This window comes from Periophthalmus magnuspinnatus, chromosome 4 (assembly GCF_009829125.3).
Source record: "Periophthalmus magnuspinnatus isolate fPerMag1 chromosome 4, fPerMag1.2.pri, whole genome shotgun sequence".
Taxonomy (NCBI): Eukaryota; Metazoa; Chordata; class Actinopteri; order Gobiiformes; family Gobiidae; genus Periophthalmus; species Periophthalmus magnuspinnatus.
Genome location: NC_047129.1, coordinates 31,681,785 through 31,704,539, shown reverse-complemented (window position 1 = coordinate 31,704,539; position 22,755 = coordinate 31,681,785). Strand labels below are relative to the sequence as shown.

At 39.5% G+C, this 22,755-nt stretch overlaps 1 long non-coding RNA gene across 1 annotated transcript in view; it reads left to right on the top strand.

The window, feature by feature from the left end:
- The first annotated feature begins 6,909 nt into the window (after positions 1-6,909).
- LOC129456214 (uncharacterized) overlaps positions 6,910-22,755 on the top strand; it is a 508,652-nt gene continuing 492,806 nt past the window's right edge. Inside the window, exon 1 of the long non-coding RNA XR_008648689.1 lies at positions 6,910-7,215. This is a non-coding gene — a long non-coding RNA (uncharacterized LOC129456214). The remainder of the gene's footprint in view (positions 7,216-22,755) is intronic.

Below are 22,755 nucleotides of genomic sequence, written 5' to 3'. Positions count from 1 at the left end.
ACTGTTTTTTTTAAACAAGGACTAAACCAGGACTAAACAAGGAGTAAACCAGGACTAGACCAGGACTAGACCAGGACTAAACCAGGACTAAACCAGGACTAGACCAGGACTAAACCAGGACTAACATGTAGAAGATCCATTACGTAAAGAAACAGCAGACGTACCGGTCTCAAACGAGGACCCACCACTTCCATGGTCCCCCTTCCCAGAAATGTCCCATTTTCCACTTCCAGAGGACTCTGAATGAGAAGAAAAACAGTTACTTCAATGTATAGTAGCAGTAGGAAGTCCAAAAGGTGTGACGCAAATGTCTAAACAAAGCAGGACTACGGCATTGGCTTTGAGGTTATGATGGAAATTTTAAAAATGTCATAAAACTATGAAGTTACAAAGGATCCTAATTATGTATCTAGTGTATTGATAATGTTACAATCTGTGATATTTTATAAAACCGAGATAGAACATGGATTAAGCGGACATTTTGTGAGTGCAGCAAGAGACAATTCTGATTGAAAATAATGTAAAAACAAGGCCAGAAAATTGTGTTTACATTGACATATAGTTATTTATGGTCCTCCTGATAAAGAGTGAACTGTACCTGTGTCTGTCAGAGAATTTTTTCTCACAATTAAAACAAATTTGACAACTGTTTGGTTTTTTTTAAACAAGGACTAAACCAGGACTGAACCAGAAATAAACCAGGACTAAACCAGGACTAAAGCAGGACTGATCCAGGACTAAAGCAGGACTAAACCAGGACTAAACAAGGAGTAAACCAGGACTAAACCAGGACTAACATGTAGAAGATCCATTACGTAAAGAAACAGCAGACGTACCGGTCTCAAACGAGGACCCACCACTTCCATGGTCCCCCTTCCCAGAAATGTCCCATTTTCCACTTCCAGAGGACTCTGAATGAGAAGAAAAACAGTTACTTCAATGTGTAGTAGCAGTAGGAAGTCCAAAAGGTGTGACGCAAATGTCTAAAAAAGGCAGTACTATGGCATTGGCTTTGAGGTTATGATGGAAATTTTAAAAATGTCATAAAACTATGAAGTTACAAAGGATCCTAATTATGTATCTAGTGTATTGATAATGTTACAATCTGTGATATTTTATAAAACCGAGATAGAACATGGATTAAGCGGACATTTTGTGAGTGCAGCAAGAGACAATTCTGATTGAAAATAATGTAAAAACAAGGCCAGAAAATTGCGTTTACATTGACATTTAGTTATTTATGGTCCTCCTGATAAAGACTGAACTGTACCTGTGTCTGTCAGAGCATTTTTTCTCACAATTAAAACAAATTTGACAACTGTTTGTTTTTTTTAAACAAGGACTAAACCAGGACTGAACCAGAAATAAACCAGGACTAAACCAGGACTAAAGCAGGACTGAACCAGGACTAAAGCAGGACTAAACCAGGACTAACATGTAGAAGATCCATTATGTAAAGAAACAGCAGACGTACCGGTCTCAAACGAGGACCCACCACTTCCATGGTCCCCCTTCCCAGAAATGTCCCATTTTCCACTTCCAGAGGACTCTGAATGAGAAGAAAAACAGTTACTTCAATGTATAGTAGCAGCAGGAAGTCCAAAAGGTGTGACGCAAATGTCTAAACAAAGCAGGACTACGGCATTGGCTTTGAGGTTATGATGGAAATTTAAAAAATGTCATAAAACTGTGAAGTTACAAAGGATCCTAATTTTCCTAAATTTCGGACTATAGAGTGCACCTGAATATAAGCCGCAGGTTTTCATATCGTAACATGAGATATTTACACAGAAAGACGGTACACGGACACGCTTTTTTTAAAACTGTGCCTGAAAATTGGCACCAACACGACAACAACACGGGATGAACACACCTGCAGGTTTAGAAAATAAAGCTGCACCAACACGGAAAATCTGCTTTTATTTCCTCTGAAAACTTTTGTCGTCTTTTTACATTGACCAAGTTGGATTTATTGATGCCGAGCTCACGTGCAGTGGCTCTATTTCAGCTCTGTGTGGCTTGGGAAAATAAATTTTAAGTATTTAATTGAAGTGTATTTTTTTTGTGTTAGCTCTTTTTTGTTGTAGTTTAAATTGGAAGATTATTATGATCTTAAAATGAAAATAAAACCTACATTATTCTGTTACATTATTATTATTATACACAGTGTTATCTTCATTTTAGATGTCAAAAAGTATTTGCGGCTCCCAGTGTTTTATTTTACGTGGAAAGTGGGTCCAAATGGCTCTTTGCGTGTTAAAGGCCGACCCCTGCTCTATTTCCTTCTTTATCATAAAAACTGCATCATATCCATTTCATGATGCGCAAAATGATCGTTCCAAATCAAAACTAGTGAATTCTTCAGAGCAGAATCTTTCCCCACGTCTGTCTCACTTTTACGTTTGCAGCTAGAGAGCGCCCCCCAGGGGCCGTTATCCAGTAAAACTCTATAAATAAGCCGCACTGTTGTACAGGCCGCAGGGTTCAAAGCGTGGGGAAAAAGTCGCGACTTATAGTCCCAAATTTACGATATGTATCTAGTGTATTGATAATGTTACAATCTGTGATGTCTTATAAAACCAAGATGGAACACCCAAATTTTAAATCTGGTGAGGACAGCAGGGAAAATTATGGGCTGTGCTGTCCCTCTGAGCCCTCAAGAACTTTACAAACAGGCCATGAGGAGACAGACCAGGAGCATTCTTTCAGACCCGACACATGTGTTGTACCCTGAGTATGAACTGTTGAGTTCAGGGAGGAGGTACAGGGTACCACGGTGGAAATATAACAGATATAGACATTCATTTGTGCCTGTTTCGGTGGAACTGTTAAATGATAAATGATGTAGAAATGAGTGTGTGTGTTGAGAGAGATGTACTGCACCCTGGGTATGGTTTTGTTTGTTTTTTGTGGTGTGAGCAGCCCATTGGTCTAAGAAAAATTTCTCCTAAGGGAGACAAATAAAGAAATCTTGAATCTTGAATCTTGGATTAAGTGGACATTTTGTGAGTGCAGCAAGAGACAATTCTGATTGAAAATAATGTAAAAACAAGGCCAGAAAATTGCGTTTACATTGACATTTAGTTATTTATGGTCCTCCTGATGAAGAGTGAACTGTACCTGTGTCTGTCAGAGCATTTTTTCTCACAATTAAAACAAATTTGACAACTGTTTGTTTTTTTTTAAACAAGGACTAAACCAGGACTGATCCAGGACTGATCCAGGACTGATCCAGGACTAAACCAGGACTAAACCAGGACTAAACCAGGACTAACATGTAGAAGATCCATTATGTAAAGAAACAGCAGACGTACCGGTCTCAAACGAGGACCCACCACTTCCATGGTCCTCCTTCCCAGAAATGTCCCATTTTCCACTTCCAGAGGACTCTGAATGAGAAGAAAAACAGTTACTTCAATGTATAGTAGCAGTAGGAAGTCCAAAAGGTGTGACGCAAATGTCTAAACAAAGCAGGACTACGGCATTGGCTTTGAGGTTATGATGGAAATTTAAAAAATGTCATAAAACTGTGAAGTTACAAAGGATCCTAATTATGATATTGATAATGTTACAATCTGTGATATCTTATAAAACCGAGATAGAACATGGATTAAGCCAGGGGTGTCCAAACTAAGGCCCGGGGGCCAATTGCGGCCCTCAGACAAGTTTTAATTGGCCCTCAACCCTCCTGCTGAAGTGGCCCAATTGATCCTATGCAGCACTTTTGACAGCAAATTAAACTATTTCTAAAACTATAACCTCAAACATCAAATTGCAGTGTGATTCAGACCTAAAATGAAAGTGTTTCAAGCCTAATTAACACACAGCGGCTCTGTCAAAGCTGTTTTTAAAGTACCGCACTGCACTGATCACTGGCCCTCCACTTCGAATATGTTTTGAGATGTGGCCGTCGATAAAAAAAAGTCTGGGCACCTCTGGATTAAGCGGACATTTTGTGAGTGCAGCAAGAGACAATTCAGATTGAAAATAATGTAAAAACAAGGCCAGAAAATTACCTTTACATTGACATATAGTTGCTACTTAAGTACTTAAATAGAGCAAAGTAGGAAATAGTGTGGACATTCAGACAGACAAAAGTAAAAGGATTATGTTTTAGAACTCGCCGCTACTTCTTGTTTTTCTGTACTTTCCTTCTTTTTTTTTTTGCTTAATATGTTTATTGATGCGTGAACAAGTGTTACGGTATCCTGTCATTTAAAACAACAAGAAATGCAAACACGCCTTTTTAATTTTTATATAACAAGAACTTAAAAATAAAAAGTAAATAAATAAATAATATAAAATAATGATAATAATTATAAAAAAATAAATAAATGAAATAGTCACACAAATCATGACTAAATAAGAGCATCACATAGTAAATAATAAAAAACATATAAATAATAATAATAAATAACAAATAATAACAAATAATAATAATAATAAATAACAAATAATAACAAATAATAATAATAATAATAATAATAATAATAATAATAATAAATAACAAATAATAACAAATAATAATAATAATAAATAACAAATAATAACAAATAATAATAATAATAATAATAAATAACAAATAATAACAAATAATAATAATAATAAAGTAATTACACACACACACAAAAAAAGTACTTTCCTTCTTAACTTTTTCCCCACTAACTGCCACTTAACTGACGTAAAGAACTATTCTGTTTACTTCACACCTGCTACTACGAAAGAAGTATTTATTACCTACAATGGAAAGTATTATTTTCAAAGATTTGTTTACATTATTTTGGTAGAACACGGGGATTAGATGAAGTACAAATAAAATAAAAGCACAGTTATCAAAGTCCCAATGGGGCTGGGTTTCTCACAGCATCACGACTCTTTATAATCCATCTATCCATCCATTTTCTTCCTGGATTGTGGGGGCAGGGGTCTAACCAGGCACCCCCGGACTTCCCTCACCCCAGACACATCCTTTCGATGGGACGTGCCCGGAACACCTCACTCTAAAAGCCGATAACGTTTAATAGAGACGGGGAGGGGCTAAATCGAGTTAAAATGCAGATTCTTGTCGTAATACGCTGAGTTCTTTGGTCTAGTCATGAATAGAAATGGTTAAGTGCGACATTTGCGGATTTAACTTTTTGATATTTCATAACAAAGTGCAACGTGATCAAAAGGAGAAACTGGGTGACGTCAAATTTTAAGAATCTGAAAACCACCTGTTAGTTTGTCTGATTTCTTGGGTAGAATTCTACACTCACAGAACTGGCCATTCTTCACCACGGGTTAGTCCAACAGATCAGTGTGTGGAGGAAAAACAACTTTCTCCAGATAAACTCAGACAAGACTAGACTGGACTAGAACCAGGAAGTACTTCACACATAAGTCCTGTGCTCAGGTCTCTGGTTCCTGTAGCTCAGAGAATAGACTTTAAAGCAGCTCTGCTTGTGTAAGTCTCTCCTAGGTCCAAAGTACATCTCTGAAATGTTAGTGCCACATGAACCATCTCACACTCTGAGGACTTCAGGGACCGGCCTCCTGCTGGTGCCCAGAGTCAGGACTAAACATGGGGAATCAGCGTTTAAGTTTTATGCAGCTAAAACCTGGAACAGTCTTTCTGAAGATGTGAGACAGACCTCTACTTTGACAATGTTTAAATCCAGACTCAAAACGGTTCTGTTCAGCTGTGCATACGACTGAAAGGTTTTTATCCTGCACTCTTCTCTTTTAATGTTAATTTTATGATGATTATTTGTGATTATTTATGTTTTGATTTGTGTGATTTTAATGTCTTTCTTATTCTGTAAAGCACTTTGAATTACCTTGTGTACGAATTGTGCTATACAAATAAACTTGCCTTGCCTTGAACCAGGAAGTACTTCACACATGTGTCCTGTGGCTCAGCTCTGCCTCTGAACAAGTCTCTCCATGAACCAGCACCAAAGAACATCTCCCACATGAACCATCTCTGAGGACTAAACCAGGACTAAACCTGGGCTAAACGTGGGCTAAACCAGGACTAAATCTGGGCTAGACCTGGGCTAAACCAGGACTAAATCAGGACTAGACCAGGACTAGACCAGGACTAGACCAGGACTGAACCAGGACTGAACCAGGACTGAACCAGGACTAAACCAGGACTAAACCAGGACTAAATCAGGACTAAATCAGGACTAGACCAGGACTAAACCAGGACTAAACCTGGGCTAAACCAGGACTAAACCAGGACTAAATCAGAAGTAGACCAGGACTAGACCAGGACTAAAGCAGGACTGAACCAGGACTGAACCAGGACTGAACCAAGACTAAATTAGGACTGAACCGGGACTAAACCAGGACTATACTAGGGCTAAACCAGGTCTAAATCAGGATTAAACATGGACTATACATGGACTAAACCAGGGCTAAACCAGGACTAAACCAGGACTAAACCAGGACTAAACCAGGGCTAGACCAGGACTAGACCAGGACTAGTTCAGGACTAGACCAGGGTTAAACCAGGACTGGACCAGGGCTAGACCAGGACTAGACCAGGACTAGACCAGGACTAGACCAGGACTGAACCAGGACTGAACCAGGACTAAACCAGGACTAGACCAGGACTAGACCAGGACTAGACCAGGACTAGACCAGGACTAGACCAGGACTGAACCAGGACTGAACCAGGACTGAACCAGGACTAAACCAGGACTAAACCAGGACTAGACCAGGACTAAACCAAGGCTAAACCAATCAATCAATCAAACTTTATTTCTATAGCACCTTCCAACAACCAAAGCTGCCCAAAGTGCAACATTAAAAACACGATTAAAAACAATAAACATCACACAAATCAACAGAGCACATTACAGTAAAATAAAGAAAGCAAGTAAACCAGGACTAAACCAGGACTAAACCAGGTCTGAACCAGGACTAAACCAGGACTAAACCAGGACTAAACCAGGTCTGAACCAGGACTAAACCAGGACTAAACCAGGACTAAACCAGGTCTGAACCAGGACTAAACCAGGACTAAACCAGGACTAAACCAGGTCTGAACCAGGACTAAACCAGGACTAAACCAGGACTAAACCAGGTCTGAACCAGGACTAAACCAGGACTAAACCAGGACTAAACCAGGTCTGAACCAGGACTAAACCAGGACTAAACCAGGACTAAACCAGGTCTGAACCGGGACTAAACCAGGACTAAACCAGGACTAAACCAGGACTAAACCAGGTCTGAACCAGGACTAAACTGGGACTTAACCGGGACTAAACCGGGTCTAAAGTGGGTCTAAAACGGGACTGAACCGGGACCGAACTGGGACTGAACCAAGACTAAACCAGAACTAAACCAGGACAAAACCAAGACTAAACCAGGACTAAACCAGGACTAAACCAGGAGCAATCATGGGGAATCAGTGTTTCAGTTTTGTGCAGTTAAAACCTGGAACATTCTTCCTGAAAATGTGAGACAGACCTCGACTTTGACGATGTTTAAATCCATGTTAATTTTATGACATTTGTGATTATTCATGTTTCGATTTGTTGTATTGTGATTTTAATCCCTTTTTTATTCTGTAAAGCTCTTTGAATTCCTTGTGTACAAACTGTGCTGTATAAATAATCTTGCCTTGTGTCTCTAGTCCATTATTACATCTGAACTCACATCTTATCCTGCTCGATCTGAACGACATTATTTCCCATTACCCACTGGACAACTGTTTGTATTTATTATTATTATTCTTAAAGAGTTATCAGCCCGTTGTTTTATCAGCCCGTTGTTTATCAGACGTCACAGTGTCCGGACAACTAGGACAGAGATAGCTGCTCTAATCTAAAGGGAACAAAACATTTTAAGATTGTGCACACGGTTTATCAATAGCAACGTTTATGGATAAGATTATTGACTATCTTCACACAGTCAGTGGAATTGTAGCGTATACAGCACTTCTTTATGGAATGACTCAGACTGATCCGGCTGTACAATCCAAAATGATTTTAAAAATGTGCTTCCGCCTTTGAATTATTAACGTGAGTATTATTATAAAACCAAAACTACAGCTTTTCTCATTTTAAAATGTCGCCCGTGGTCTATGTGAGTGAATGAATCTAGTTAAAATGACTAAAATAAAAACTTAATCTCCATTTGGCCAGTAAAATGATCAAGGCTTTTTGACGTTAAAATAAGAAAATACATCCTGTTCCACTTAAGATATGAAACAACAGCTCTTTACACTTTAAGCAATGTAATAACACTTTTACATCCTCAAAAAACAGACCTGGAGTTGTGTTTTGTGCTCCGTTCCACCTTGTGATGTCACCTAGTGGTAGTTTTCAAGTTAAAAACTACATTTTACCTTTTTTTATTCAGTACAGATCGGAAATTCCAGAGCTGAAATGATCCAAATGATTCTAAAAATGAAGGTGTGTGGAGTTTAAAAACACAGCGGAGCACTTCCTGTATCACCACACAATGACATCACAAGGTGGAACGGAGTGTTTTTAGTATGTGTGGAAAAACTCTTTGTGTGTTAAACATGTGTGAATGAAACAAAACACAACTCCAGGTCTGTTTGTGACGAGGAAACAACATTAGAACATAGATCAGAAAATGACATAATGTAAATCCTTTAAAATAAGGGTGTAAATAATAAAATAAAAATAAAAATACAAATAAAAATACAAATAAAAATACAAATAAAAATAATAAGCTATTCAGTTGGTAGATTATTTTATTTGTCAAGTTAAAAATGCTCAAATCCGGTAAAATGCTCTTAATTTGAGTAATTTTATAGATTGCTTTTCGCAGTTATGTCCAATGAGAAAAGAGGCAGATTGTTTCCTATCGGCTCTTTCTCTTTCAACATTTTATAGTCCAATAATATTTAATACAGATGGAGTTAAATAAAAACGAACAAAGTTAAAATGCTGCTAATATAAACGATCAGGCTGAACAGAGACATTTAATCACACAATACGATGTAAAAAATGGGGGAAACTGCCTCTTGCCTTTTGAAAAACACCAATGAATCATGAATATTTTATACTGTTTTCAGATTCTAGGATGTGATGACGTCGTACTGCCAGATGGGGGCGCACGAGCCAGTTTACTCTATTAATTACACTGTATTTTGCCATGAAATATCCAAAAAGTAACTTCACAAACGTTGAATCTGATCATTTCTATTCAAGATTAGACCCAAAAACTCCCAATATTACAACAGAAACCTGCATTTTAACAATATTTCTTTTTATTCCTGAAATAAATAAGCTGAAACTGAACCTGCTTTGAGTTGTTCTACAGAGACAGGTCTAAAAAAAAAAACATTTTACACCAGCGTAATTACTTTTTCCCAAAACAAAGATAATATGGATGTTTCTTACCTTCAGAGAAACCCAGAAAACACAGCAAAACCCAAAGACAAATCCACTTCCTCTTCATCTTGGGAGTCGCTGTAAGTCCTCTCGTCGTTTATGATATTTTGTACGTTTATAAAGGGACAAATCTGACCCCACCTTCATCCGCTGTGGGACGGTCCGCGCACAAGGTCACGGCTCTTTTTTGTCTGTTTTTTTATCTGGTTTATGACAGCGATTCAGCGTGAGAAAAGGAGGAGCACGTCGGAATGTGTTTTATTAGACGACTGTTTAAGCAAAAAGAGCGGTCGGGTGTTGTTGATCGAGCCTGGGGTTTGTCGGTCTTTGGGAAACAGATTTATCAAGGGACTGTGTTACCCAGAGTCAGGACTAAACATGGGGAGACAGGGTAGAACACATGTGTCAAACTCAAGGCCCGTGGACCAAATGCGGCCCGCCACATCATTATATGTGGCCGCGGCAAGGTAAATTAAAAAGGTATGACTGTCTTAAAATATCAGTTTATCAGGAGAGACAAAGTTACACAGACATTTTTTCATATCTACGCAAATTCATATGCAGTATTTGGAACTTTAAGTAATAAATACAGAAACGGTTAATTAACTAGATTAAAACATAGTTACATTTATACTGTCTTACATTTACATCTGGCCCTTTAAGAGCAACCATTTTGCTGATGTGGCCCTCTGTGAAAATGAGTTTGACGCCCCCGGGATAGAAGAATGCAGGACTCGTTCAAACGTACATTTCGTATTCTTTAGACGTGTAACAAAGGACTTTATGAAGAACGATAAACGCCTTTTTAGCGCCTTGTTGGCTGCAAGCGACAAATGTATAATAAAGACATGGTTATCACATACGATGGAGTGTAAGGGTCAGTTAAATAAAATAAATTATGGAGAGAATAAAGTCGTAACATTTCGGCATTAAAGACGTAATTTTATGAGAATGAAGTCGTAATATTATGAGAATAAAGACGTATTTTTAAGAGAATATAGGCTGCTGTGCGTGAATGAGTGACCAGTGCGTTATGAAGAATTTGGAGCATTTTGTTCAAACATAGCAATTTCTTCCAAATCTGTCTGGTTCAGAGGCGACAAACTCATTTTCACCGAGGGCCACGGCAGCAAAATGGCCGCCATGAAGGGCCAGATGTAACTGTGCGGCAGCGTAAATATCACTAAATGTAACCGAATGTCGACGTAGACTGTGCCGACCCCGCCTCATAACACAAAAAAACAGACAGGTTTTTCCTCCTCAAAGCACAAACTTGTATTCACCTTCACCTTTCTTCCTTCCAACTTCCTTCCACGCCGACAGTTTTCCTCTTCGCGAACATTTTGTGATGATTATTTCCAAATATTTCTCACTTCATTGCTCTCACTTGCTGGGAAAATCTCATTAGTTTATTGTCAGCGCACACATTAAAACAGTACAGGCTTATTTTAAAATGACAGTCATGCCTTTTAATTTAACTTCTCGCGGGCCACATAAAATGACGTGGCGGGCCGCATTTGGCCCCCGGGCCTTGAGTTTGACACATGTGGTCTGGTTCCTCCGACTAAACAAACTCAAATGCTGGTAGTGTCCCTTCAGAGTACTTATACTGATGATAGTGCGGTGATGGTGGGTATTTAATCGTGCGTAAACTCCAGTCGAACGTTTATCTGACCAAAATGCTCCAAATTCTCCATAACGCACAACGCACTGGTCACTCATTCACGCACAGCAGCCTATACTCTCATAAAAACACGACTTTATTCTCGTAAAATGACGTCTTTAATGTCGAAATGCTACGACTTTATTCTCGTAGCGCCGTATAATTTACTTTATTTAACTGACCCTTATACTCCATCGTAATCACGTGAAAGATCCATTAGACTTTTATGAAACGCAAGAGATGTCAGCGTTTGTAAATGATAAACGAGGTCGGTTTGTGCTGGGAAAAGCAGGTTGAATATGCAAATCTAAAAAGGCGCAGTTTTATTTAAGATGTAAGTAGTAAATAGATGAATGACGTGCAGTTTGTTCCGTTTGTGTTCTGTTTTCTATGTGGAAATGATGCGAATGGGTGTTGGGAAGAGAAAAAAAACGCTCAACGCAAATGTTCCCACTGTCGTAAAACATTAAAATTTACGAATAAGGGATAAAAAAATACATATATAGGGAGACAGCTGTTACGATCCAGCTCGTTTAGGGTCAGGGAAGTGACAGAAACCAGGTTGAAAAAATGGTAAAGTAAGATGGAACTTAAAAGAACAGAGTTGTAAAAGGTAAACGAAACCAGTGGGGTCTAAAATATTTCACAAAACTTAACGTGGAAGGGTTTAAACAAAAGAAACAAAAGTTTAACTAAGAAACGAATTTTAGAATAACAGAACAAAATCAGAAGTTAGCGCTGAGATTCGAGTGTCTCAAAACGGCGTCACGTCCATAAAAGAAACAAAAGCGACACCTTAAGGCCCCGAACAGGTGAGCTGAACCTTCTGAAGTCGAGGGAGACGGCTGCAGGTGAGACACAGGATTGGACAGGTGGGGGGAACAGTCGTCCAATCACCAGCGAGGGCTCAAACGGTGAAGATTTCATGGGGGAAACGGAGCGATTCAGTCACACGCTAAATAAAACAGGCGAATACAGCGGTCCCTCGTTTATCTCGGGGGTTTCGTTCCAAAAATAACCCAAAAATCAGGTTTATTTTGTATTATTATCTATGTTTTCCAGCTGTAAAACCCCTCACCACACACTTTATACACTTTTCTCACACATTTCTGCACATTTCTCTCTCGTTTAACCCTCTGATGCATGAATTATGAAAGCCTTGGTCAAGATTCTTTTTTTTTTAAAGTGTTTTTATTCTTCTCAGGACATGAAACAACATTATGAACTGCCTGTAAAAATGAATTAACTTGTGTTCTATTGAAAATATACAAACACATCTTTCTTTTTATGCTTTGGAAAACATTTCAACATTTTTTGGGGGAAATTTCAACACTGGAAATTAGGCGCAATGTTTAGGCCTGAATAAGAAAACCAGAGGAAATTTACTTGCAGTTACACCGACTGACCACTGAATTAACCTCAATGGAGTGTGGCAGCAGAGAGCAGAGAAAACAATGCGATCCAACGTTCATGTAAATTTGGGAGACCGATGGACAACGGTCTTACAGTTCAACAGCCAATCAGGACGCAGAACACGACGCGCACTCAAATGAATTAAAATAAGTGTGGAAAACTGGGCGAACAGCGATATAGCGAGGGACAACTGCACTAACGAAAGAAAAGAACTTAAGAAGCATAAGAATTTCGAGCCGAGTTCCATATTTGCGACTTTATATGTTGATTTATGAACAAAACTGCAAAATAAAATAAACAAAAACCCCAAAACACTTATTGTAGAAATGTAATAGCTGCCAATCTCACTCAGCGCGTTCATCTGATACATAAAGATTATTGACCCAGTTTGATAATGAAGCCAGTATCAGCGCAGTTCTTCCTCAAGATAATACACAAGGAGTTCATTCATAAGTTTTTATTTTAATTTTTTATATATATGTCTGTACACGCTCTTAAAAACACAGCAGTGATATTTCCGTCCGTGTAATATGAACGTAAAGAACTTATTACAATATTAGTGCAGTATCAGTTAAGGTGCAACAGTTCCCCACGTTTTTCTATTTATTACTTCGTTTGGTGAGATCGTATCTGGATTATACATTTATTTGTTTTAAGATACTCAGTTTGTGAATAAAAGTTGAATAAAAAAATAAATAAAAATGCAGGAAGTTCTTAAAATTCCTTAATTAAGTTAATTTAAAGCGTTATTTACACAGTTTTTTTAATCTGTGTTATAATGTTTCCTCATCAAAAACACTTTTAACACACAACGCCTGCATATTTCTTCTCTCTAATATAAAAAACAAACAAACTTCCACCTTGTGATGTCATCATGTGGCGATACAGGAAGTGCTCCGCTGTGTTTTTAAACTCCACGCGCCTTCATTTCTAGAATCATTTGGATCATTTCAGCGTCTGGAATTGCCGATCTTCCACTGAACTGAATTTAAAAGGAGCTGTTAAATTATAAACTACCACTTTGTGACATCACGAGGTGGAACAGAGCGTTTTGAGCTTTGGAGATGTCACAGACTAATAATAAAGAAACAAAATTCATCTCTAAGTATATTTTTGTGGAGGTAACAACGTTCTGTCATGACTTAAAGCTACAAGAGTCAGTTTTGTGTAATTTACTTTTTTGACTAAATTAAGGCGTTGTCATATAAAACTATTGGGTAGCACTTTAAAATCCGGTCTGGGACTTATCAGGACGTACTGTGGTAGTTCGTAGATACTCCACTGGTAATTACTGTGGTACTTGCAGTGGTAGTTACTGGGGTAGTTACTATGGTACTTCTGGTGGTACTTTGGCTGGTACTTATACTGATACATACTGTATAACTAATAGTGGTACTTTGTGGTACTTACAGTGGTACAAGAAGTGATACGTGGACTAATAAGTACTAGTAGTAGCACTGTACTTACTGCAGTATGTCGTATTAAGTGAACGGTTTAAAGAACATGTTGTTATGAGGCAGATGAATCTTTATTTCATTATAAGTTCATAGAAAATACACAAGACAAAACTGTGAAAACACAAACACTTTATTATGACAAACTTCACATTAACACGACAATCAGACTGAAAAGAAATGTCCAATAAAAACAATAACGCATAAATTATACGTGTTAAATGAACATGATAGTGATACATACTGGGAACTATCACTACTTTAACTGGTATTTTAAAACGAGACTTAATTGTACTGGCACTAGTAAATTACTGGTACTATCTATAGTACTTACTCCAGTATATACTAGTAATTACTGGTACCGTCCGTAGTACTTACTGCTGTTTGTACTGGTAATTACTATAGAAGAAGTAGCACAGACAATTACTGGTAACACTCGGTAGTATTTACTATCACTTGTACTGCTATTGACTGAGGTAAAGGTCAAAGGTCAAAACCAATACGTGTCACGATCCGCACTTTTCCGGTCCTTGTCTTGCCTCCCACCCTGTTCTCTCCCTCCCCCACGAGTACTAAAACAGAGCTTGAGTAGTCACGTTCGACACGCAGACGATCTGGCCCCGAGCAGCTGGTCCTGGCTCCTCTTATCCACGGCGGGTGGCGATGATGGCGCTGACGAGCTGCAGGTGCGCGCGGGAAGAGCCGGGAACGCCGCCCAGCTCCAGACACAGGCAGGTGAGGGAGGGGAAAGAACACGCAGGGAACAAAACAAGGAGCAGAAATACGTGCATCGTGACAATCGAGTTTTCAAGGCACATTGCAGGAAATTTTGAGCGCACCACTTTTTCACAAACCGGACAGTCGGACACTACTAAAAACGGCGTGATCCCTAAATAGCGTCCAAAGTAGGGAATAGCGTGGACGTTTGTTCATTTTGTCCCGTTCTGTTTGGTGTGTTCTGTGATGTCATCGAAGTCAATCTGCCGAAGCTTATCTGAGGCTTTGAAACCGGCCTTGGAACGCCACGCCGTACAGAGCGCCGTAGAACTTACAGTGTTTGACATTAGACTTACTCTGAAATAGAACAGAAACCTGGTCAACAAGATCAACTCTTTCAACAAATCCATCTGTCCAAGCGCCGGGAAAGACAAGTGTGTGAGACAGTGCGCAGGAATCAAAACGTAACGCAGACCTATTCTGTAAAATAGACGTTTCAGAGCTTTTAACCAAGTTGTAGTTGTTTCCCTTCCTCATCGACCCTCTTAAAGTAGATTTTGAACAGATTTGTGCACGTTTGAGCAATATTTAACCCCGCGACCGATTGTGCTCTCGTATAAATTCAAACGGCGTCTCAAAGCAGAGGCACGGGGCTCTTTAAATACGTCACTGTCATTACGGTAATGCGCTTACGTCGCCCTCAAAGATGACCAATCAGAGCGCAGGTGCCTCCGCGATTCTCCCAGTCAGTTATTCGATGCGTCAACGGAAAAATACAGATGGATTTGTAAAATACAGGTAAAAAAAAAAGGTGAAAGTACATGATTTTTATGGCTAAAAACGGATAAAAGTCCAGACGAGCTGTACTGGTCTATAATGTGCTCAGTCCTTAAAGGGTTAAACACTTATTTTCAAGACGCCATACTGCTGATCAATCCCGATTTAAACCTTCACGGCCGCTGCTCTGCACATTTTATTTTCTTAATCAATGAGATGTGTAGGATTCGGCAGAGTCAGATACTTCATTTTGGTAAATTAAAAGAAAAATACACACATATCCATAGGAGGGGCTGACAGATCCACGGCTCTTTGTTGTCATGACGTCTTTGTTTACGGCGACGTCAGCTCCTATTGGACATCACAGTTCTCTAAAGTCTGAGTCAGTGTGTATATGTGTGTGTATAGAGGCAGTGTATAAACTTTACACTACATCAGTATTAATTAAACAGTTGTCGTCTGAGGTTTTATGATCTGGAAAACTGACAATCAACCCCTAAATGTACTAAATGTATTCACGTTTAGTCAAAGAGCTCAAATGTGTGAGATACATCGACAAATCAGCTGAAGTTGGTTCATCTGCGGCGGTGACGTCAGGCGGGGACAGAGTCGGACAGAAGGATTTGACCTGAGTTTCTGAGATGTTTTTTTTTTTTTAACTCGTGCAAACTTTCATGCGCGTTTTTCTCATTTTCCCGAGGACCACATCGAAAATCAAGGCTTTTTCTCCCCAATAGAAAGTGGAAGAAAAGCCTCTGCCCTCTTAATCTTTTTTTTTTTTTTTTTTTTTTATTGCTCACAATAAAAAACATGTGACTGAAAATTTGCCTCTAGAGCACGTGCGTCAAACTAAAGGCCCGCGAGCCAAATGTGGCCCTCCACATCATTTTATATGGCCCTCGACAGGGAGATTTTATCAGGAGATACGCAGTTACACAGACATATTTTTACATCTATGCAAATTCATATGTAATATTTGTAACTTGAATAAGTAATAAATACAGAAACAGTTAATTAACAAGTTTAAAAAGTAATTCCATTTATCATCTGGCTTTTTGACGGCAGCCATTTTGTTGACGTGGCCCTTGGTGAAAATGTGTTTGACCCCCCTGCTCTGGAATTAAACGCCACTACAAAGAACTGGGGCTTATCTTTTTCTTTTTTTTACTCATTTTTGAACAGGAAGTCAATGGACCTGTTGATATTATTAAACTATTTTAGACCAATATTGCAGTTTACAATAACCAAAATGCAAAAATAATGCTCTACAAATGTTAGAATGTATACTAATTACTAACTTTTTTTTACGTTTTTCTTGGGATATTTGCCAACTTTTGCGTTCTATTCTCTACAAACGCACCACCGTGAAACACCTTGCGCACAACACGACGACACCAGTGTAATCCTGAGCTGCAGTAAAGACACAAAACCACAGGCGCTCGCTTCAGTTTATTCAGAGAGAAAGAGAATCACTGTCTGCCGTTTTACAAGACACAACTACTTTAATCGATTCAAAATGACACCTGCTTTAGGGTAATGGAGATTTGCATTGCCCCAGATCCTCTTAATGGTGAAATAAAATCGCTCCGAGGATCGCTACGCTGCTACACACTCGGCGGGGGAGTTATCGGAGGGAGAGTTGGCGGGGGAGTTATCGGAGGGAGAGTTGGCGGGGGAGTTATCGGAGGGAGAGTTGGCGGGGGAGTTATCGGAGGGAGAGTTGGCGGGGGAGTTATCGGAGGGAGAGTTGGCGGGGGAGTTATCGGAGGGAGAGTTGGCGGCGGGACGTCAGCGCACTCGTCACTCTCCGAACTGCTTGAACGTTCTGCAAAGTAAACAAAAGAAGGTAAAGGAACAACAGTGAGACGAAGTGCGCCATATTTGTATAAAGAAAACGTAGATTTCGTGTTACGCTTCCTGTTTCGTGGAGGATAAATGCCAGATGCAGACCACAGACCACAGACTTTGGGTTCATTTTGATCCTTTTAAAATAAGCTGAACACTACCGGAGCTAAAGAGATTTTACTTCACTGCATGGGGAAAAAATCAGGTACGACTGAACTATTCTATGTGTACGTGATTAAACTGAACTGTGTGACCTGTTTTGTTAAAAAATAAGAGCTTTTGTTTCATAAAGTTAATGAAATAAATGAAGATTGTGCATAGGTCTTTTTAAAGATCCGTACCTTCAGAACTGCTACGGTGTTCACGGGACATTACAGCATCTGCAAGATCAGAAAATTGTGGTAGAGCTGTAACTTTAAAAACATTAAGTTAACAACCATAACATGTCATAATAAAATGGTAGGTGGCATTGTATCCTATTAAAGAAGTGTTATTGTGCAATTTTTGAAGCTTTCTACCATGTTATAACGTTGTTCCCTCATCAAAAACGTGCCTGAAGAGGTTTTAGATGAAGTTCTTGCACGTTTGAGTAACCGAGCGCACCCTCCCAGGCCCTATTCAAACCCTCCTTACACGTAGCAAGTAAGATTCTGTGCGAGGCTCCGCCCACAAGCCTACGTCACCCACGCTCCCACGCGACAATCCTCCATAAATATACAAAAACATGATACAAAACTGTGCACTACGACTTCACAAACCTGATGTGATGTGCAGTTCGTTTCATTATCGGGACACGTGATGATTGTGTTGTGATGGCGCTGTGGAGGGGGAGTGGCTCAGAATATAGAAAGGTATGTTTTCGTCAGTGGGATCTATAAATCCACCAGAAATGTTTGGAGTGTGAGGTTTAGGAGTTAAAAGGAAGGTTCGGGAATCTCTGAACTGAGGTAAACAAAAGAAATGTAAGGAATAGTGAGATGAAGTGAGTCATATACACTCGCCAACTGGATTTAACTAAGCAAATATGTCGTCTCCTCCTGCAGTTGGTCCGGTCTAGGCTCAGCATCAGTCTGTGCTCAAAGAATGAGGTCAGTTGACACCTGAATATACTGAATGACCAGGTTATTCCATCAGTGGATTTTTTTCTTCCCTGATGACACGGGCAGATTCCAAGATGACAATGCCAGTGTCATGATGCACGTCTGAGCCTGGAGCTGGGCGGAGTTCCTGACTCCTCCCGCACGCACCTGGAGCCCATCAGCGCAATTACCTCCACCTGCTGCGGAGCAAAAGATGGACGAGCTTCAGACACTTGGAGCCAGATCGTCCACGTGTCCACGTGAATGCTCCAGCTCTGTTTTTGCAATTCTGGTTCTCTACTTTTTGATCCTTATTGGATTTTGCTGCTCCCCACATTCCTGCTTTCTCGCTCGACCCTGCCCCTGGTCTCTAGTCCTGCTCCTGACTCTGCGCTCCAGCTCTGGTACAGTCAACCCCTTGTCTTCACCTCCTTGTCTCATCTTGGACTCCACATCTCCCGCCCCGGCTCCCACTCCTCGGACTACCCCTGCTCGACACTCTCTGGCTCTCCGTTCCCGGTCCCGTCCTCGTCCTGGTCGCAAGCCGCTCCATTCTCCCCGCTCCCCGTTGGTTCAATGAACTCTTGTCTTATTGCACAAACTGTAAATAAACACTGTAAATCAGCCCCGAGTTCTGCACTCTTTGGTCCACCTTACACCAGCCGTTACGACAGCCAGTTTCATAAATTTAAACAAATAAATGAAGATTTTTGCATGTGTTTTTAAAGATCTGTACCTCGAGGAGCAGAAAGGGGAATCTCTTCAGGGACTTCACACTCAGTATCATGTTCTTCACTATGTTCACCTCTCAGCGTATCTTTATGATGTCTTTTTCTGTCTGTAACACATAAAACACATTAAATTAAGTTCACAAACATAACATTTAGTAATAAAATAGCAGAGACGGGTATTACGCTAAATCTTTTTCTCTTTCTACCATGTTTTAATGTTGTTCCGTCATCAAAAACGCGCTTGAAGAGGTTTTTAAACGTCATCCATGCGCGTTTCAGTATTTTAACACTCTCTCCCGGGCTCTATTTCAACCCACCTGTACGATTCTGTGCGAGGCTCCGCCCACGAGCCAACGTCACCCGCGCCCCCACACGACAATCCTCCATAAATATACAAAAACGTGATACTACGACTTCACAAACCTGATGTGATGTGCAGTAGTTTCATTATCGGGACGCGTGATGATGAGTGCTGTGAACGGGGAGTGACTTAGCACGGAGAGCAAAGGGATTGTCAGAAACGAAAGTGAAATATATATTATAAAACGTGTTTGTACGTTGTTTTCGGCGAATAAAGCATTTTCAAAACAATAAAAGGTGAGTTTCGTCAGTGAATGTTTTGGAGTGTGAGGTTCTGGAGTCGAAATGGGAGAACGTTCGGGAATACTTTCGCTTCCGGGACAATGTTTGAATGTTGTATGAATGTTTGAGCTGAAGCTGACTGCGCTGAACTGTCTGAATGTTTTGTAAAGTAAAGAAAAGAAGTTTATGGAGTAGCGAGACGACCTGATCCATATTTGTATAAAAAAAAGGCAGATTTTTATGATACTTCCCGTTTTGCGACGAAGAATCATACAAAATGGTGAACGTTGTACCTTATTTAAAACTGTAAGTGCGCAGGTTATGATTAAAATCTACTCTCTGCCTTATTTTTTGGGGGGAAAATAAGATGAAATAAACAAACAAATCAAAGTGAAATAAACAAACAAAATAAAATACGGTCATACTTACGGTGTGGATGCGCCTCACAGATCCCCAACAAAAGCAGACAGCACAAGATCTTCATTTCCATGGCGACAGACGTTTTGTGGATCTCCTGTCAGAAGCTGCTGCGTTAACGCTACGACGGCGCTTTTATTACGGACAAACCAGAGCTCCACCTCCGGCGGGCGCACGAGCAGACGCCGCACTATCAACACCGATCAAAGGACAGACTTTACTTCTGTTATTTGATACATCGTTTAATCACTATGTTACTCTCTGACACGGAGCACGGACCAAACACTACGTTTCCTTCCAGTCTGGGCCTTAAGGAGATTTGTAAAAGTGGATGTTAAAAGCGCATTGTGTCACTTTTCTGCTGGTCTCCGTGGAGTTATTGCATTGCCTGGATTGTTCCACAGTTTGGCATAAAATTTACTATCTGTTTTATTCAGTAATTCACATGTGTTTTAGGAAATGTCTTGAAAAACATGCATCTCCTCTACGCAGATCTGACCTGTAATCTGGCCTGGTAGTTCCACCTCGTCTCCATGGAGATACAAGTTCAGTGGTATAGTTTTGGGAGTAGCGGGTGGCTGCAGTGGCTCTAGAGCAGACTGTCGTGTTTTTGGGCAAGGCACTTCAAACACCTACAGCTGGGTACTACTAAAACGAAGTACTTTTTACTTTAAGTTCCTGTACGTGACGTGAGTGACTTTTAGTTTTCAAACATCATCCTTTTCATTCCTACTTGATCGTCCTGTTATGTTTTCGATGTACTTTCCCCAAACATGGGTTTACTTTTCTTCTTTCTTAAATACTTCATACATCCACTTCAGCCAGGTTCAAGATTCTCTTTTTTTTTATAGAAGTGAAACTCAAAGTAAAAAGAAAATCTTTTAATAAAATAAGACAAATGAATCATCACCAATGACACATTCAGGTATAAGGGAGGTTTAAATGAAAATCAAAGAAGCAGCAGTAGTAGTAGTAGTAGTAGTAGTAGTAGTAGTAGTAGTAGTAGTAGTAGTAGTAGTAGTAGTAGTAGTAGTAGTAGTAGTAGTAGTAGTAGTAGCAATGGTAGTAGTAGTAGTAGTAGTAGCAATGGTAGTAGTAGTAGTAGTAGTAGCAATGGTAGTAGTAGTAGTAGTAGTAGTAGCAGTAGTAGCAGTAGTAGTAGTAGCAGTAGTAGCAGTAGTAGCAGTGGTAGCAGTGGTAGTAGTAGCAGTAGTAGCAGTAGTAATAGTAGTAGTAGCGGTAGTAGTAGCAGTAGTAGCAGTGGTAGTAGTAGCAGTAGTAGAAGTAGTAGTAGTAGTAGTAGTAGTAGCGGTAGTAGTAGCAGTGGTAGTAGTAGTAGCAGTAGTAGTAGCAGTAGTAGCAGTAGTAGCAATGGTAGTAGTAGTAGTAGTAGTAGTAGCAGTAGTAGCAGTAGTAGCAGTGGTAGTAGTAGCAGTAGTAGTAGTAGTAGTAGTAGTAGTAGTAGTAGTAGTAGTAGTAGTAGTAGTAGTAGTAGTAGTAGTTGGTAGAGTGTTTGGGCAAGACACTTAACCCACCTTGCCCTCAGTCTGTGTCTGCGTACACTGGTGTATGAATGTGTGTGTGAATGGGTGAGTGGTTCCTTGTTGTTGCGCTTTGAGTGCCTTGAAGGTAGAAAAGCGCTATAGAAAAATGTGACCATTTACCATTTAGTAGCAGTAGCAGTAGCAGCAGTAGTAGTAGTAGTAGCAGCAGTAGCAGTAGCAGTAGCAGTAGTAACAAAATGGCTCTTTTGAACTGGAGCACATTTGTAGACGCAGTAAAAAAACGTCTTACTCTGTCCCTCTGTCCCACTTTGTCTCTTTCAAGTGTTAAGTCTGTAACAAATGTGAAAGGCCATCGTCTCAGGTACCACTAAATAACACTCAATAAAACAGTGTACTTTGTGTTCATACTTTGTGTACTTTGTGTTAGATATATACAAAAAAGCTTAAAATCTTAGAAATTTGTACAATAAGAAAAAACAAAGACTACAGCAGCGTACAAGTGCCAAATCTGTACTTAAATAAAACTCAGCAGTATCACGTTTTAATGTGACACTATCATGAAATTGTTCGACAGTATCACAAACGTGTACACACAAGCCCCAGGAGTAACAGTGTGTGTCCAAATGTCACATCTTTTGTAGTGACCAGTGACACCAAACGAGTCACTGCTCTGTCAATTTAAATCACAAAAAAGACAATGTAATCATATATTCTTGCAGATTAACTATTTGTATAAATATATGATGCTTGTAGGCCACTCGCACAGAACAGCAGATGAGCACGAGAGAACTTCATTCCCACCTCTCCAGGACTCTCCTAAACTTTTTATTATTACTTCTAAAAATATTATTAATACTAAAAAAGTGATCTCAACTAATGTTTTTAAATTCATCTCCTCATATTAATATAAGATAAGATAAGATGAGATGAGATCTGCCTTTATTAGTCCCACAGTGGGGAAATTCCAGTATTGCACTGCACAGTTAAAGAACAGAAGGAAAATGGTACATGCAATAAAACAAGATAATAGATAAATAGCTTAAAATAATTAAAAAAAACAGACTTAAAAAAATAAACTAAAAATAGACTCGAATGTAACATAACAACATAACATATTGCCCTATAATTTGACAATGCAGCCTATGTGTTTATTTTGACTTCATCACTTTCATAAACATTTGAAGTGAAAATAGATTTTGGATCATTTGTCCACGAT